Source organism: Stegodyphus dumicola, chromosome 4 (assembly GCF_044657685.1).
Source record: "Stegodyphus dumicola isolate Sdum_Otavi_A_Nest chromosome 4, ASM4465768v1".
Classification (NCBI taxonomy): domain Eukaryota; kingdom Metazoa; phylum Arthropoda; class Arachnida; order Araneae; family Eresidae; genus Stegodyphus; species Stegodyphus dumicola.
Window position 1 is genome coordinate 88,786,990 of NC_140771.1, and position 18,990 is coordinate 88,805,979.

An 18,990-nucleotide genomic window follows, 5' to 3' on the forward strand; every position below is an offset into this window, starting at 1 on the left:
ATCGGCGCTGCTTTGCGATTCAGATATGTAAACCAGGGCGAATCGCTAATCCGATTAGCAAATAGCATATAACGAAGACCCGGCATAAAGTTGTCCGCGCCTTTATGTAACACCTTTAAATGTATTCTCTGTATGCATGTTCAGCGAGCTCTGGACTTTATTCTGATGAGATTTGCGTAACTGGGTATCAGAAGTAATGTACTCTTGCAATAGCAGCTCATTACACGGAATCTCCAAGCATGAATGATGGAATTTCATGAGGTCTGTGCATATATTGCGTTAAATGGACTGAACATGTTTTTATTTAATTCAGTCACACAAAACAAACACAAACAAAAATTTCAGTATATGTACGATTAATACGACAGACGGGTATAGTAATACACACTTTTGGTCCATTCTCCGGCAAGAAACATTTGCAGGTGCTTGTACTCTTTTTGTATTTTGCAAGAAAGATATCAGTTCTTTCGCAATGAATCTGACTTTGATAAAGCGCCATAGGAATAATTTAAAAAGGTAGGATCAGGCTTTCGTATGGATAATGGGACAGATCCATTTGTGTCAATCCACCGTGCTAGAAATCGAAAATTCAACTTGTAGGGTTTATATTTATTTTAACTAACATTTATTTTAAGTTTAAACTATCTTTCCTGTCAAGCCTTAATTTTCCCTGGAATTGCCAATGCCAGAGTATGTAAATTTTAGTAGAACGCGCAAAGTATTCAAATTTTAAGCAGAAGTAATTTGAGTTAAATAGAAGGGAAATGAATTCGTAAGTGTGCTTTCTTGCTTCACGAGCGTGAAGGTGGCTAGGTAGAAATTGAAGAACCGCGCGTTTCGGCCTGTGTGCTTGCCTCGGCAGATAGTTGAATCTTTCAACTTAATATTCAGAAAGTTTGCTGAAATATCAGCTGTATCTTAGAACGCGGTTAAGTTAGTTACGTTTAGAGAGCCTCGTAGGTAGTAACTTGTTATTATTCATTTTTAGTTTCTTATTTTATTTTACCGCCGGGTCAGCGTAGTTTGTGAGCGTCAAGTGGACGCATCTGTAACTTTTAAAGTAGAATAAAAAGGGAATTAAACCCTTCTTAAAAGTTTTGTGTACTTTCCAGTTCATAGCAGTCACTACTATTGTTGCGTGTAGGTTGGGGCCGCACAACACTACAAACTTGTCTGAAATATGATTTACAAATTTCGGCATGTTCTATAGATCTGCAACTCAGCGTCTACTTGCCATTAACTCCACTGGCAATTTATGTACTCTTAAAAAGTTGATGCACATAATCTTTTTGACCATAGTGAATTAAATAACAGCGCATTCAATACATTTCATATAATAAATGTTTCACAGACACCCCATAAATACCCGCTAATCATTCTCCAAATTCCATAGGTCGAAGGTTCTCAACTGGTGGAGAATTTCTCAATTGGGGAAAATTTCACGTTTTTAGGGAGATTTGTTTGACATCAGAAACAGAAACTATAACAGAAACATTACAGCAAAGATCGGCTACCCCGTGGTTGAAAACATGTACTCAGATTGATCAAAAAAAAAAGTTAAACATAGGTTTCATATAAGCTCAGCCAATCAAATGGAAATGTTTTCTTACATGTGGGGTTTCCTCGTAGAAGGGTGTCCGCTTTGGCGGACACCCAATCGCGTATTTCCTTAATTAAATCAACTAACCAACCATTTTCTTTATATTTATGTTATATATTAATGTATCTGTTAACGAATGTATAAATAATATCCAGTTATTAAATAGAGAAGGTGTTTACACATTTTTAGAACCATTTTAATAAAGAATTATATATATATATATAAAAGAAAATGCTTTGAAATAATTTTTGGCAACAGCTTGTTGTTTATGATGAGAAATACCCTTTGTTACCTTTAAATTTATTCTTCTTTCAAAATGTCGCAGGTATTGTGAATTAAAAGATACATTTGTGCTCTTTCCAAAGAGAAATATTGCTATTCCATAATTCAAAAATGCTGTTAAATGCATGGTATTAAAATTTTTAAGTGTGACGTTAGCAACATTATTAATCAGAAAGTAAAAAAATCCGTGAATAATTACTTCTGTACGGAAAAGAGCAAACGAATACTCAAAAAAGGTACGTACTGCCTCTAATGTTCCTAATGTTAAATCGTTGGCAACAGTTGAGCGATATGTCGAACTTTGCATGAATATTATTTAACAGGAGATAAACGGAAGCACTTTAATTTCTGCACACTTTATTTTTTAAGTAATTAAAAATAATTTAACACTTATCAAAATGTTTTATATAGTATGTGGAAATTGAATGAAAATTGCATGCATTGTTCTTAATACGCACTCAGAATCAGTTTCCTTCCAAATTCCTCCCCGAAAGCATCTCCGCCCTAACCATATAGATGTTGCATGCTTTATCTTATTTAAAAAACTTAGGACCTAATTGCAAATATTTTAACATGCATCATTTTATTTTTTCATTTAGCCATCGAGTTTCAAATTTTTGACTAAAACACTTGTAGAGACATTAGGATTTTTTTGGAAGCAGGAAAGACTAAAAATAGCAAACGCCTTCGCCGGGAATGTTTCGGGAACCACGGATTCCCTTCGCCGGGAACCACGAACCTCTGGAATACCGGCCCAGCGTGCAGAACCACTACACCATGAAGGCACGTTAGGAAAGTGGGAGAAATACCTTATATACTGCCCTTTTTAAAGGGCGACTGAGGTTTTCAGGGGACCCAATCGCCAAATCCTAGGTGTGGAGAAACCTCATCCAACACCCTTCTAGTTCGGGTGTCACTGTAGAGACATTAGATATTTTTGGAAGCAGGCAAGATGAAAAATTAGCAGCGCCTTCGCCGGGAATCGAACCACGGACCTCTGAGATACCGGTCCAGTGTGCAAAACCACTACACCACGAAGGCACGCTAGGAAAGTGGGAGAAATACCTTATATACTCCCCCTTTTTAAAGGGCGACTGGGGTTTTTAGGGTACCCAATCGCCGAATCCTGGGCGTGGAGAGTCATCATTCACAACCCTTTTTAGTTCGGGCGCCACTGTAGAGATATTAGAATTTTTTGGAAGCAGGAAAGATGAAAAATAGCAAATGCCTTCGCCGGGAATCGAACCACGGACTTCTGGAATACCGGCCCAGCGTGCAAAACCACTACACCACGAAGGCACGCTAAAAAAGTGGTAGAAATACCTTATGCACTTTTTGGGGTATATTCATTGTCAAATTCAGATTTTCTATTAAATATATTTTGGCAAAGCAATTAATACCTTTCCTAGTAATTTTAGCCGGTTTAATTGTTTTCTGGTAATATAATAAATAACAACTATCCATTTCACATTTAAACAATCTCATTGTCATCAGATCGCAATCTTGATTGCCTTTCTCTGCATTACCAATATTGCGTTCTTTTTTGAAACGGTTAAAACAAATAATTGATCTAAATTCACAAGTACCATATTTTACATATTGCAAGATAATACAAAATGTAAAAATTTGCAAAACGTATTCATATACCGATTAATAATACTAATGATGATTTTTTCATGTCTTGAAACTGTTTTAAAAGTAGCAGATTACTATTCAATCTGTTCTCCTTTTAGGAATAAATTAAGAAATAAAAATTGGCTACGTTTCTTTCAACAGTATATGTATTGAATAACTAAGACTTTTCATTCATAATTTTGTATTACATTTAGTCATCAATTAAACCTGTTGCTAAATAAAATTTTAAAAGAAAGAGAGAGAGAGAATTTTATTTCCATATTTTTTCTTACAACTCTGTTAATCACACTCACCATGAAATAAGATAAGTTTTCTATGCAAGTGATGCATAGATACTGAATTATTTATAATATTTTTGCAAATTCATCAGAGAATTTTATAAAACAAATTCATAATCAAAATCGCTGTTGTAGTTGCAAGATTCTAGCTTTATTAAAATTACTTTGAAGGCTTGATCTTTACTTGAACTGTGAAACGACTATTCGCTAAGTTCAATATGTCAGTTACAAGACATAAGAAGGAGGAAAAGATCCTTTTATTCAACTCAAGAACAATATATACAGTTGGCACTCTTCGCGCTTATAGTGCATCCCAAATACTTTTGGCCACAACTCAAAATAGAAACGCAGAATTAAAACTAATCCTAAGCTGAATAAATCAGCCAAAGCTGCACAGAGATATTTAAACGCGTAGTTTGCTCTTGGCCCTACCACCTACGTAGACTAACCGGCAATTAAAATGCACGGCCATAAAATAGCAAGGTTAAGTAGCAGAGGAACAACGTGGCCGAAAGGCAGAACAGAGCTTAAATAATAACTTTCTACCATAAAACGCTATCACAGTAACATTCTCTGGATATAAAATAAAATATAATCCCTTTGGCTACCAAAGCTCGACAGTATCGCGTCAGGCGTAGTGCGGGAGATGCCGACCCCTTTTATTCTTATCTCCACGATTAAATCCGATGACATATGAAAATATGTGAGTATAATACAGAGTTCGTTGCTTTATTTTTGACTTCCTTAATTTATTCCTTCTCTAATACGTTTTCAAATTTTTAACTTGCATCTGGATTTGGAAATTTTTTAATTTTTTTAATATTCATTTTAGTTGAGTTATGAGAAAATTCTAACTATTAATAACAGTTTATTTAGTTTTCTACCTTAACTTGAAAATTATGGCGGAGTTTTAAATAACCTTCCGCTTTTTATGGAATAACAAAAAGATGACAAGAAAACTATCAAACTGATATAAGATGTGTAGGAATATTAGGTTTGTCGAAGCAGGAAAAATAAAAAAACTCGCCATGCTGTCGCCGTGATTTGAGCTCCAGAGTTTTCCATGTTAGGCGAACGTGCTTTCCAATTACACTATGAAGTCAAGCAAAACTTTACAAGTAGCTAAACAGACAGTAATTGGGCAAAACAGAATGATGTCGTAGTAAAGATAAGTAATATAGTTAATATATGTTATGAAATAGTGTAATTTTACATGATATACATTTAAGCTCCTTTTAGAAATCATATGCTAAAAAAGTATGTATTTTACCTGATACTGAACAAATTAAAAAAAAAAAAAGTAAAAAGGTATAAATTGGTCCAGCACCACCCTCCAAATTGTGTATTACAGTTAAAATAAAATGAATTTTTATGATGGAGCAAAGATTTTCAAATTTTTGTTTGTGCATCCCTTTCACCATTGGTAGAAGATCATCCCCCCCCCTGCTTTTCAAAACTCGAAATATACAAATATTTATATACATATTTATCGTCATATAGAAGATTTTTTAACGCACTTTATATATTAAACAACAAAAAGTGTAGAAAATGTTAATAAATATAAAAAACCTGCATACAAGTAGCTTTTGTTTTAATATATATATATATATATACTAGTAACCCAGATGGTATAGTGGCTACTGCAATACCAAAGGACCAGGGTTCTAATCCCGGAGTTGTAATTGTCCGTACCTTCATAGGGGGCAGAACCCGCGTGTTAAGTGCTTAAATGTTCAAACTAGAGGTGGTGGTAATTCTTGCCGCGTTTTTATTTTCCTCCCCGCATGAAATTTTATTCTTTTCCAGATAATGCATTTCGAAATAAATAGCGTCTTTCCAACTTGAAAACTGATGAATTGCAAATATCATTAATAGTATTGAATTCACATCCATTAAAAAGAGTTTTGATTCTTTTTTGTTAATGCTTTATTGTATTGTTGCGTGCGTACGGATTCGTAACAGATTGAATGCACAAATCCGATAAAAGGTTAATAAAATTTATTCTTATCAAAAGAAATATAACAGAATGCTGGAATTTTCCTCAGGGATATTTGAAGGTGTTCACAGTATCACGCAATATAATCAGTAGTTATCCTTAAACTACTAACAACGTCAAATACAACGTAATCCACAGCGCAGAGAAGGCTAATTCGATCAGCAATAACAACAGCAGCTAACTAAACAACTGAGCTGTCTGGCATTTTAAAGCTTTCGATCGGTCGCGAGAGAGTTCTAGTAACTTGTTTAAGTAGTAGATTTTTGTCGAAGCTTTTAGTTCTACCGGTTTCAAAATCTGGCAAACAGGATCGTTGCATAAGTGTTTTCGTAGTTGTCTCAATTTTTAAAGCGAATGCAACCAGTCTCCCTCAGAAAGTTCTCCACAAGGTCATCCTTACCCTAGGCAGATAGCCCTAATATGCTTTGCTGTAATCTAATAAATTCATTCGAACAGAATGGCTAATATTTTCAACGAACAGATTTCTTTTTCATATGTTACGCAAATGGCCACAGACAGGCCAGTCTACAAACATGAACATACAATGACTATATAAAAACACAGCACGAATTTCATCGTAGGCAACTGCTACCAAAATGCATAGCCTCCTTTCAAGCGTCGCTTATATTTTTTGGACTGTCGTATTTTACTTATAAAGAATTCTAGTTATATGATTATAACTCCGGCATTTATTGTTTTCGACTTCACAAACGACTTTCAGAGCTATAAAGTATTAAAACTGCTGCCTATTAGTCAAAAGAAGAAAATAATTCTTGGAGTGAAGTAATGAATATTAAGATTCGAAATAGCATGTAGTTTCATATATATGATGATTAGAGATTAGTCTGTCTTTCTAATAGCAACCTATTAGAAAAAACCAAAACTTATGACTGGTGAAAAGCTTCTGTGCTTTTCAAAAGGTTTGGTTTTTTGGTTTTATTCGATTACGGCAAAGCACTCGAGGGCTCTCTGCCTTAGGGAAGGGATAGCCTTCGTGGAGGACTTTCTAAGGAAAACTGGCTCGTATACACGTTACACATGGGGAAAACCACGAAAACACCCATGCAACCAGCCCGTTCGTGGGATTCGAACCTCGGACCGAACTACCAGTGTTCAGCAACGTTACCGCTCGGCCGCTGGTGGGCGCTTTTCAAAAGTAATACCATTTTACAGTACTAAACTATCAGCATTCTTTCATATTTTCATGTCGCCGAAAGAGGTTCACAAAAATTTGGAAAAACTCTATCGTGTAATTTTACTAATATTTCTGAAATTGCACAAAATGGAAAGAAAGCACAAAATATCTGTGAGTAAACAAAAATTAGAATTTTTCTTTATAATTATGAGAAAATATTTTTTCTCTTTCATTCAAATCTGATACCACTGGTGGAATGAATAATTGTAGGAAGTTTGGAGATAAAAGAAAGTCTACAGAACATCATGTATGATGAGTATTTGAACTTAGAGTGAACATTTCTTTGTTTAAAAAGGAAAGTATATATGCTTCAATTTTACAAAATACTAATTTATATGGATATAAATCAATCAATATAATTCTGTCATTAATGTTTTCCATTGCTAAAGTAATAGTTCAGTAATAAACGTATCTGGTTCATAATTTCCTAAAACATTTACGTGAATTAGACACGGAATAAAATATTTTGATATGATCCATTTAGTAAGACAATATGTTTTCGAACTGCATGAAATGTAAAAGCACCACTTAAAATGCACGATATATTACTCTTACACACAAGACGTAAAGTTACTATTTCGGGTTGCAATGTCATTTGAATCCATGATCTCATTGTCTCTAGATGCTGAATCTATAAGGTATTTCTCCCGCCTTCTTAGCATGCCTTCGTAGTGTAGTGGTCAGCACGCTCGACGCGTATTCGAGAGGCCCGTGTTTGGTGTCCCGGCAAAGGCGCTGTTCATTTTTCACATCTTCTGCTTCCGAAATAATCTAATGTCTCTACAATTCTAGTTTACTAAATCAGTAATAAGCCTTTTTAAGTAAACGTTTAAATAACAGTTGATCAATAAGTCTTCATCATTCCCTCTTTCATGGAGAGTAGTGTGCTACTCTCCGTACAAAAGGTAGAGAGGGTCCACTTACTTAATCAGCAATCAACCTTTCTAAGTAAACACTTGAATATAATTGATAAACCTTCATCATTACCTCTTTTACGTAGATTAGGATGCTACGCTACGTAAAAGAGGTAGAGTAGGGTCCCTGTACTAAATCAGCAATCAGCATTTCTAAATAAACAATTAAATATCAGTTGACTGATTGGGGTGCCCATGAGTGGCCGAGCCATAAAATCACTGAACACGTTTATCTCGATACAGGTTCAAATCCTGGAGAATGGGCATGCTGCATGTTAGTTTTCAGGATTTTTTCCAAGATACAAATTAGTTTACTTTAAAAAGTCTTTCCCAAAGGTATCCCTCCCCGTAGGCAGATAGTGCTGGGGTTTTCTACCTTAATCAATTAACTGAACATATACTTGGAGTGGAATGTGTTCCGGACCCCGCGGCAGTGGTGTAAGATCCATTTATTATCTAGAGATTCGTTTTAGTCATTCGCCGCTGTAAATACATGGGTTCCAAATAAGACTCGAACCCGGATCTCGCTGTATTGTAAAATTACATTGCATTGCTAAGCTGACGACAAGAAAGGTAGTCGTAGTATTTATTTGAATGTTAGCTTATTCTTCAAAGAAACAATTGTTTCTTCACATATTGGCTAAAAATGTATTAAAATGTTTACTTTGAGAAAAAGTGTTTAGGGGATGGCAGAAATAACTGAGAAATTTGCAGTGTTTGAAGCTGAACTTGGACCCTTCGAACTATTCACACGGCAAAGATGTTTTTATTCCGTATCAGTTGAAACTGATTTTAGTGATAAAGTAAAGAAATTAATGACACTGGCAACTGCTATTTGAATAATATTAAAAAAAAATTTATGAAATGTTGAAACTAGTCAAACTCTTATAGCAGCGTGATTCATCTCAAGTTATTTTATTTGAATTTTCTTTTTTTTATTTTTTTTACAGAGTGTAAAACGAATGGAGCTTTCATATCCATTAGAACTTTTTATTAATAAAAATTTTTAAGTAAATGTTTTACTCCAGTACTGCAATCTGATCCGTTTTAAAACTAAGGAGAGAAATGTTATTCGACAGAAGCTTAACTGCGTTAATTTCATGTAACATGCACAACCAACTGGAAGAACTGCTAATGAGTATAAAATATTGTAACCCGTTGCACTGCACATCGAAATCTCTATTTTTATTTATATTTCTCGAAAATTTATCCTAATAATCTAGTTTAAATGTTATTTCTTTAATCGGAAAGGTAAGATCAATAATGTTTTTACTGTTGAGATTCTATTCTAAGTTTTCTGAAGCACATTTCACATGAATAATCAGTTACTCGAAGTAATTAGCTATTGACTTATCAAATATTAATAATTTTGTTACGGGAGAAAGCATGCTCAATCTGAAAATAATAAGGTAGTGAGGCACATATAATAAATAATACCTCAGGTGAATAAATAAATAAAATTCTCGAAATGCATACTAACTGAAAGTTAGCTAAGCACTTCACTAATCATAAATTTCCATCCTCGGTATTTAGATTAAAGTTGTCGCTTCAAATTTTCAGTTGTGCAAAACGGTGTTTCGAATCATGTGCTAGATATTGATCGATGCTAGAGAGATCACTATCGTGCATCCTTCCAAGATTTGAAATCACTAATTTCTGCATATTTGCGAGGCCTATTCTACAGAAGTTCGATAATTGCCCAATGACATCAAATTCAACAACTGTGATTAATTTCTGACGAATGCGCAGCAAATTTATTTGCTACGAGAATGAATGTTTTACATTACAGCTGTGATGTTCTAATTGTTAAAAAGAACAAAATTTAACTGAAGGCTTTATATTAATTGGAAAACTATGAAGAAGCAAATAATAGCTGTCGTGTTCTTTGACATCACTAGCTTCCACAATTTTCGATTATAATCAACTGCATTTTTTTACATCAAATTCCAGAACTAGGCTGATGAATTATGTCTGGGGTTTCTTGAATATAAATATTGATTTGGTTTATGTGATTACGGCAAAGCGTCGACGACTATCTGCCTAAGAGAAGGGATGCCATCGTGGAGGACTTTCTAAGGGAAACTGGACTGTATATACGTTACCCATGGGGAAAACCACGAAAACACCCACGCAGCCAGCCCGTTCGCGGGATATTAGCCTCGGACCGAACTACCATTGTTCAGCGACTTTATCGCTTGGTCGCTGCGTGGGCACCTTGAATGTAAATAAATAATTACTCTATGACATTTACTCTATGTTAGATGAAATTAGATTATAATATTGAAACCGTGTTAATACGAAAACGCGTTAAACGAAACCGTGTCAAGAAAGGGAGTGTTTACTATTCGATGATATCATCGCATGCATTGTTGGCAAAGAATAACTTTGATATATCCCCCTCCTCTCCCATTTGTTCTTAATTCACAACACTTACAAATAAATAAACTTATAGTTTTAACTATTCAGAAAAAAATAATAATGGAAATATATTGCGTGAATTCAGAATCAAATTTAAATCTCTTTGCTGTAGCGAATGTGTTATATCACAAGTGAAAGGATTCCCCCCCCCTCCCCTCCTTTTTTGAAATTGCACTTGGTTCCTCCACCTCATAGTAACTCCTATAAAGTACGTAGGCTCCCTTCAGCCCACCTGGACACAAGTGTCCCCATAGCTCAAAAGAAGGGGCCCCGTATCTCCACAAACGAGGGCAGCCAGTAACCCAGCCACCCCCAAACAACAAACAAAAATACTAAATCAAAACTAAATAAGCACATCTAACACAATATTACAGACTAACAAACAAACAAAAAAATCCATAAACACAAATTCACAACATAGAACACCACAGATATTCAAAACCCATACAAACACAAAATTCAATTTTAACAGAAGATTCCAACCAGCGCCCTATTTTCATTCATAAACTTCACTAGAGCAATAGAATATGATTTAAAAAATTTAAAATTAATGACACTTACATTAAAATCAGTAATGTTAAAAATCTGTCTAATAGGGGCTGTTAAACTACAATCAACCACGAAATGCCTAGCATCACCATCAACCTGACAACTATTACATAATTTATTTTCCTGCAGTTTAAATCGGTTGAAATAGAACGGAAACCTACCATGTCCAGTTAAAACCTGATTAACATCAATGTTGTTCATACATTTCATTTTATTTGTGATTTTAATTAGTTCCATAAATCCTTTGATTTTAGGTGAAGAGAACCACTGTATTTTCCATTTGATAACGTAATATTTTTTCATTCTTCGAATTGCAATTCTCTTCGAACCTGTTACTTCAATATTCATTGCACTGACATTTGAGACCGCCTGCTTGGCCAGGCTGTCGGCCCAATAAAGCCTATATGGGCTTTGACCCAATGTAACTTAATATTTAAATATGAACTCAAAGTTTCTAAATGACTCTTAATTTCGACAATTAATGGATTGAAATTGTCTGGGCGGGAGAGCGCATGGAGAAGTGACAGGCAGTCAGTGTAAATATTTACAGACGTGGGTATTTTTAATCCATAATAAGGCTTGTTTGAACGCTTCACTTTCAGCCTGGAAAACTGAATGATATATATTCAACTTAAACATTCTATAATCCACCTCAGTTCCATAGTAAAAAACAAAAAAAGCAGCTCCTACGCTCCCTCCGACCCCAGAACCATCTGTATAAATATCAAACACATCAACAGTTGGATTACATTTATCAAAAACAAAACCAATTCTATTGGAAGGATGTATTAAATGAATATTAAATTTTTCAAAAACATTCTTTGTAATTAAATAATCTTCATACATTTTCAGTTCCATTCGTCCAGTTCTAAATCAAAATTTCTCATAAAAAAATTCGTATAAAATTGAGAGAGGAGGCAGCCCAGCCAACACAAAGACGGCCTCGGTAGGCACCGTTCTAAAACATCGGGTTAAAGCTAAACCCCAAGCTATAACATCGGGTTATAACCTATAAAAGCTATAACATCTAAAACATCGGGTTAAAGCCTATAAAAGCTATAACATCTAAAACATCGGGTTAAAGCCTATAAAGTACGTATAGAAAATGGAATTGTTGGGGTAGTGGTGAATTTATTTTTTTATATTTTGCTTATAATGAGATTAATTATTCGCTCCGCTTTTTCCGTTCCCATGGAAATAGGAGCGCCTGATCGATCAGCACTTTCTCCGCGAAAACATTCACCGCAGCAAATAAAAAGCGCAGCCTCAAGAATCATTAAAGGAGAAAAAGCTCTTAATCCTGCACATCGTTAAAGCTAAATTAAATGTTAAGATGGAAGGAAGTAAAACCCATTCTTTCTCCAACACTCCTTTTTTTACTCTTCCATTAACTATATTTTTCAATGTATTACTTATACACAGTACAAAACCAGAAGATTTATTAAAACAATAGAATTCGTTAGGTAGAGGATGTCCTTGTCTTGTATTTTACATTATTATTATAATAATTGTTTCACTGTTTGTTCTAAATATAGCTTTTATTTCATTGTTTGACAATCGATTATTAAGTCTCTAAAACTGAATCTTGCCCATCAAAAACACCACTGCACTCTACTGTTTTAAAATAAGCATTTCAAAGTCACACAGACCGCTCCCTCATTTACGACGGTAACGTGTGTTGTCATCATCGCACTCCGGGAATTCGAGGATTTTAGCAATTTCGAGGGCTCTGACATCTGTTCGTAGCAGTCATTACCTCGGTTACGGTGCAAGCTAGAAGAAGATGGAGTGACTCTGAAATGCTGATTTTAAGGGAACTCATACACCTTAAACCCCTCATGATCTTCCAATATGTGACTGTTGCAAGAATTGCGATATTTTATTTATTTTAAAAGCAATTACTTCCAACGTTTTACAGCTGACTACATAATATAGCTGCTTTGGAAACTAGCAACCAGAAAGTTTGTGTTGCCACAAATATTTTTGTAATTTAATCCTCTTTGTGACAAAATATTTCGCCATGTTTCCACTTTGCGCGCATGATATTTTAAAAATGGCTAATGGTACATACTTGAAATTGGATAGTATTCTTTATATGGGCACTATTTTCTAACTGAACCAACAATCTGATGAATATTTTAATATTAAAAAATTTTATGTACGAAAACATTACAATTTTTTTAATAAAATACATTTTGTAAACTCAATTCAAAATAAAATAAAAATTTAACATGAAATTTTTAGAATTTTAGGTTCAGAGTAGTTTCCAAATGTTATAAAAGCTATATATTAAATATGGAATTAAATTATGAAACGAAATGTCTGAAACTGTGCGCGCAAGTTGGAAACATGACGAAGAATGTTGTCACAAAGCGGATTAAATTATAAAAATATTTGTGGCAACACAAACTTTCTGATTACTATTTCAGAAAGCAGTTACATTATGTAGTCAGCTGTAAAAAGTTGTTAGTATTTGCTTTTAAAATAAATAAGTTATCCCAATTCTTGCAACAGTCACCTATTCGAACATCTTATGGGTTTTAAGGTGTATGAGTGTCCCCTTAAAGTAACAAACTGTAATAATAATACTATGTTGCAAAGATCTGGGTCCCATCTGGGGATCGAGGTCAGAAACTTCTTACTCCACACAGATGCTTAGACCATCTGAAATAAACATAGCCATTACCAATCCCAGATAATTTCTTAATTCCGTGGTTAATAGTTAAGTCGTATTTTTAAAGCATATAAGGTATTTCTCCCTCCTTCTTAGCATGCCTTCGTGGTGTAATGGTCAGCACGCTCGACGCGTATTCGAGAGATCCGTGGTTCGAGTCGCGGCGAGGGCATTGCTCATTTTTCCTGTCTCCTGCTTCCAAAAAATACTTAATGTCTCCAAAGCAAACCACGAGAAAACTATTTATTTAGTCCAGGGCCACTTAGACGATATAATGGTTAGTGATGCTAAACGTCTAAACTCTGATGGGCCCGTGTTCGAATCCCGGAGAAGGCCCGGATGTTTGTAAGTGTATAATGGTTATATAGTGTCTGTGCAGCAAGGGGCACTCGAAATACACGGCGAGCCAAAAGTTTTCAAGAGTGGTTGGTTGTAGCGAAAGAGAGGGGTTCTTCCTTAAAATTGGGGCGAAGGTTCACAGCTGGTGAGGTGGGATGATGCTTGTACAGTACAACCTATAGTGAAATTTTTGTATCTTTCCCACTTGTACTTGCACCTTTATCTGCTTAGTTTAGGAATACTTTCGGGAAGGTATTTTAAAGGAAACTGGTTGATATTCACAGCACACATGGAAACATTTTATCATGAGAACTCTTCAAAACTTACCTAGACTAACCGACAAGTCAGTCATGTTATTGGCGCGGTTGTCACGGTTGTTACATTTTGCATTTAAATGACTGCTGTTGTTACATTTTGCTGCATAACTTTACCAGTTGCCTTGAAAGAAAATAGCGTTGATGCAGAGTCCATTACCATATAAGGATATTTTATTGAAGTTTAGGAAAAACACAGTATTAACTTTTGAAAGGCATAAGAAGAGCTTTAACCCTTTGCGACACACCTAAAAATTTCCTTCTGTACGCACAGAAAAATTGAATGAAAAAGGATTTATAGGTTACTATAGGTTACTCTGAACCTTCTTTATTTATAGTAGATGGCAGCTCAACACAAACCAGTCCATATATTTTGGCCATGTTTAGTTTTTTAAGACCCTCATTTTTCAAAGAAATCTTCCAGATTTTTTTAGGGTATAAAAGGAATTATTTGAAAAGAAATTTCTATGTTATTTTTTGGCTGTATGCTAATCTTCTTATTCTATATTAGTTTTAATTTTTTGCCTTGAAATCTTGCCTAAAATCAAACAGCAAACCCTAGGTGTGCCCAGACCGGGCTCACCGATAATCTAGGACAACCGAGAGTCTGTATTCTTTGTTTCTCCGCATCTCATTGGTCAGATCATTGACAACAATACTCGTTTCAGGACTCTTTTCGAAGCTTTATTCAATCAGTGTGCCCCACTTTGGGCACACCCACAGAATTAAAAGATAAGTGCTATCTTCACAAAATTTTACCTATTAAAATTAGTGGTGAAATGGTTACAGTGATTTAAGATAGTTGGAATAATGTTGTAAGGAATTATCACATTCCCCCCGTCCGTGCTGTTGGAGTGATTGGTGAGCATGTTCAGTTAGCAGTTAGAAGATCCGTGGTCGGGTCTCAACAAGGGCACAACTTTCGTGGTTTAGAAAATTATTTTTAAAAATACCTCTGCAATATCTACAATGACTTTCTAGTCATTGTTGTTATTCATTCCGATACAGCATTTATTTTCTTTAACTTCACCAATATTGATTATGACAAAAAAGTTGCAACTTTTTGTGTACATAAAACCAACACAATAATAACAGAAATGGAAAAGGAGTGCAAATATAAAGGGAACTCTCTTGTAAAAAGTATTAAGCATAAACTGGAAATAACGAGAAAGAAGTTGAAGACAGTCTCTTCATTCTTAAAATTTACTATGTTCTGTACTTAAATCTTCTTGAGCATATATCTTTTCGGACTTTTTGTTATAAAATATGTGGACTATTGCAAAAATTGTAGGTATTGTGTTAAGAAATTATAGGCTTGCTATTGTATCTGAAAACTAAAGTTACTATTGGACTAAGAGTCCAGTAGTCCTTCACACCCTACTGGACTAAGTACCGCAGACCCTACTGAACTAATAGCGAGTTATCGCTACGTTTCAGCAACTCACAAATGCAGGCGAAGTTTCAAAATAACCTTTATCTTAGTTTAAAATTAAACATCAAGAGCGCAGCTTGTGATACAGACAAACCACCACTTAGCTGTTTAAATTAAGCAATAACAAACAATTAAATTCAAACTCGGGTAACGTAATTTAAGACACATATTCAATAGAATTAGAAATAAGCTGGCTCAATTGTTTTACTGGTGCGAAAGTTAAAAGCATCGGCTAGCGAGAATGCCAGAGAGGGAATATCACTTTTAAATAGAACTGGCGAAAACTAACAGCAGAGGCGATAGCCAGAAACTCTCTCCTTCTCTCAGCTCTCCATTCAAAACTCTCATGCTAAATATAGTCAAAGCTAACTTTGCATTCTGGTAAGGAATACGAAAAGAAGAAGTTATCAAAAAGTTCAAAATCATAATAACTTGTTAATTAACATAAAAACCTTACATGTATTTCAAAAATCATCATTAAAAAGTTATACATGAAAATATCTAAGTGCTGTGAAACCACACGCATCGAGCAGTATGAGACGAAAGAATTTGATAGGTTCTTGATAATCATTTTGTAAGAAATTATGCACATTACTTGTACTTATACATACTTGAAAATAACGAATATTATATAGATAACAAAAGAGCGTTTGAAGTGATAAATAATACCATCATTATTTAAGAAGCAAAACACTTGGTTGCAAATATTAAAACCTATTAATGTTGTCCAGAGCATCTCCCTCCACTACTTAGTAGTTCTATTGTTCTTCCATTCAGTTCATGAGTTCTGGCCAATTACTGACAGTTTTATGGCAGAAAATAGTTTTCGGTGTGTCAGTTGTTAACGGTTACAATTGGTGGTTTTAAGCACTTTGGCAAAAACTAATGACTTTCTGCTATAAAAACTGCCGAAAAGCCAGCATTTGTATGCAGAAAAGTATGGCAAAAGACAAGCTGGATACGTATTCACAAATCAGTCATTCTTCTTTTTTAATCCCCCTTCACCCAAAATAAATCAGCTTTTCGATTACATCGAGGAGATTATCTTCGATTTTCAAAAGAGAGAAATTCCCAGAATTTAAATTTAAGCTATTACAGAATTTCAAGGAGTTTCGTAAACCTATGCTGGTTTTCCACATCTTATGTTTCTTGTTATGACACAAGCCTGTAGGAGGACGTTAACAGCCAAGTAGGAGAACGTCCCATACAATTCAAAGTGAATAGAAATTAGACATTACAGTTCATGGAAGATGAGATTATCTGTGTGAAGATATTATTTTGCCCAAAGAAGCAAGCAATTTTAATACTAAAATTATAAATTTTCACAGATAGGTAACTAGATTGAGGGAGAATATTAATTAGAATAGGCATTTCTAATTAATATTATCACAAACTGATAATATTGAACAAAAGCCAATATATGAGAAGTAGTATGTATAACATGGATGTACACTGGGAAAAAAAAAGGGGGGACGGTTCTATATCTCCCGTTCTACTGGGCCGATTGACGAAATTCAAATTGCGTTTTTCATGTCTCGAAAGCGTGACTAAGGTTATGAATTAAATTTATATATAACATTGTTCTAATTTCATCAATCGACCCAAGAGAACGGGAGATACAGAAATGTTCCTTTTTTAGCGCAATGTACCTTATGTGTAGTATGTGTAACACGAACATAAAAAATATATTGCTTTGTGGCACGCATAAGACAGTCTCTTTTTAGGAAATGCTGGAATTGATCTTCTAGCGGCTGTAAACACTGGCAAATACTTTTCAGTTTAGTCGATCACCACTATTTTAAGAAACTTGTCTATAGTAGCTTTGGTTGGTGGTACAAAGTGAAATTCATTCATAATCAACAGTTTTAAAGGAGGTATGTGTTGCATATAACTATGTTTTTTCCTTCATGTACTATACGTCTTCTTCACTAGCTTGTTGTTATGTGAGAAAAAAAAGTCATTAACAAGATTTCCTACAGTGCTACTACCTTATAAATGTAATTGCAAAAAACAAGATGTTCCTAACATTACCATATCAATCAAATTAGCATAACTTTTGGCATCTACTTGATTCTATTTCATGTTTGGAATATCAAGTGTTTTTTATACGTCGGTAATAATGACAGAACAAAGGCAACATTCTACGTAATTTTCAATTAAAAATCATACTAAAAGATGATTTAAAGCTATCCATACTGGTGTCTAGGGAAAGATGTTAGACGATGCTGCTATGGTTTGTTTAGGGAAGCACAGTTTGGATTGGGTTAACTTTTGTAATGCTAACGAAGTCATCATTGCTTGCATGAAATTTCAGTGAGCCTTTCAAAGATGACGACAGGATGACAGTTATGCCTAATATAGTGACATTATAGCTTTTGAATATGCCAGACAGTTCAAAGACAATATTGGAAATCTATAATATAGCGTATGATTTGGAATGACACAGTCTGCACTATTTCGAAATTCAAGACGGATACTTGTGGGTATTCAGCTTACGGGATTTGGTTGGCTATAAATAATATTTTCTTAAAATTACAGTTTAAAATGCTACTAAAGGCAATGAAGATGAGAGCTTATAGGGAAGAGGAAAAAATTATATGAAGAAAATTAATGTGAAGTTGACTCTAAACCCTGGGAAAGGCATGTAATGAATTCCTAAAGTTATAATTTGTAACTAATTAATAGCATCTTATAAAGATAAAGCATGACTTATTAATAACAATTTGAATTTTTCATAAAACAAACCATTAATTCCTTCCTCGCTTAAACTAGACATCTCACTTTTAAGTTACAAAATGACGATAAAAAATGTAAAAGCAATGTAAATAACTCTGATAACTCTAACCTAATTCTGAATTTGAATCTTACTTACTAGTGTTGCAATCGTATTAAATTAAGGATATTTTTTGTTTAATTTATATTCTACACTTAACATTTATAAAAAGATCTTCCGAAGTATGTGCGATATATGCTGCATAGGTGATATATGCATTTATTTATCTTTTTTATGATAATTTTCAAGTAAGGAACAGTATGTTACAGTTTTCATGATAAATTTTGTTGCATTTGTCAGTATCTAGAATAAAATTAAAATATCGTGATTAAAAAGTGTTAAAATTTGTAAAATTATTATTGTTAGATACAATTATAAAACATTCTCGATTTGGCATTCTTAAATAAAAGAAAGAAAAAAAACGGATAATGTACTCACTTAATCACACTTTGGGTGGAAATTTAGAAACAGTTGAGTGTTGTAAAGAATTAATTTATGAGTTTGCGATTTTAAATAGATCTAAATGCAAAATTTTTCTTTTATCCTAACAAGTTGACAAAATTTTTATTTTTCATTTTATCGATTTAAAAG

At 34.2% G+C, this 18,990-nt stretch overlaps 1 protein-coding gene across 2 annotated transcripts in view; it reads right to left on the minus strand.

Annotated features, from left to right (window-relative positions):
- The window catches only part of Syt4 (Synaptotagmin 4), a 127,277-nt gene that overhangs the window by 25,166 nt on the left and 83,121 nt on the right, over nt 1-18,990 (minus strand). The gene's annotated exons all lie outside the window — the stretch shown is intronic.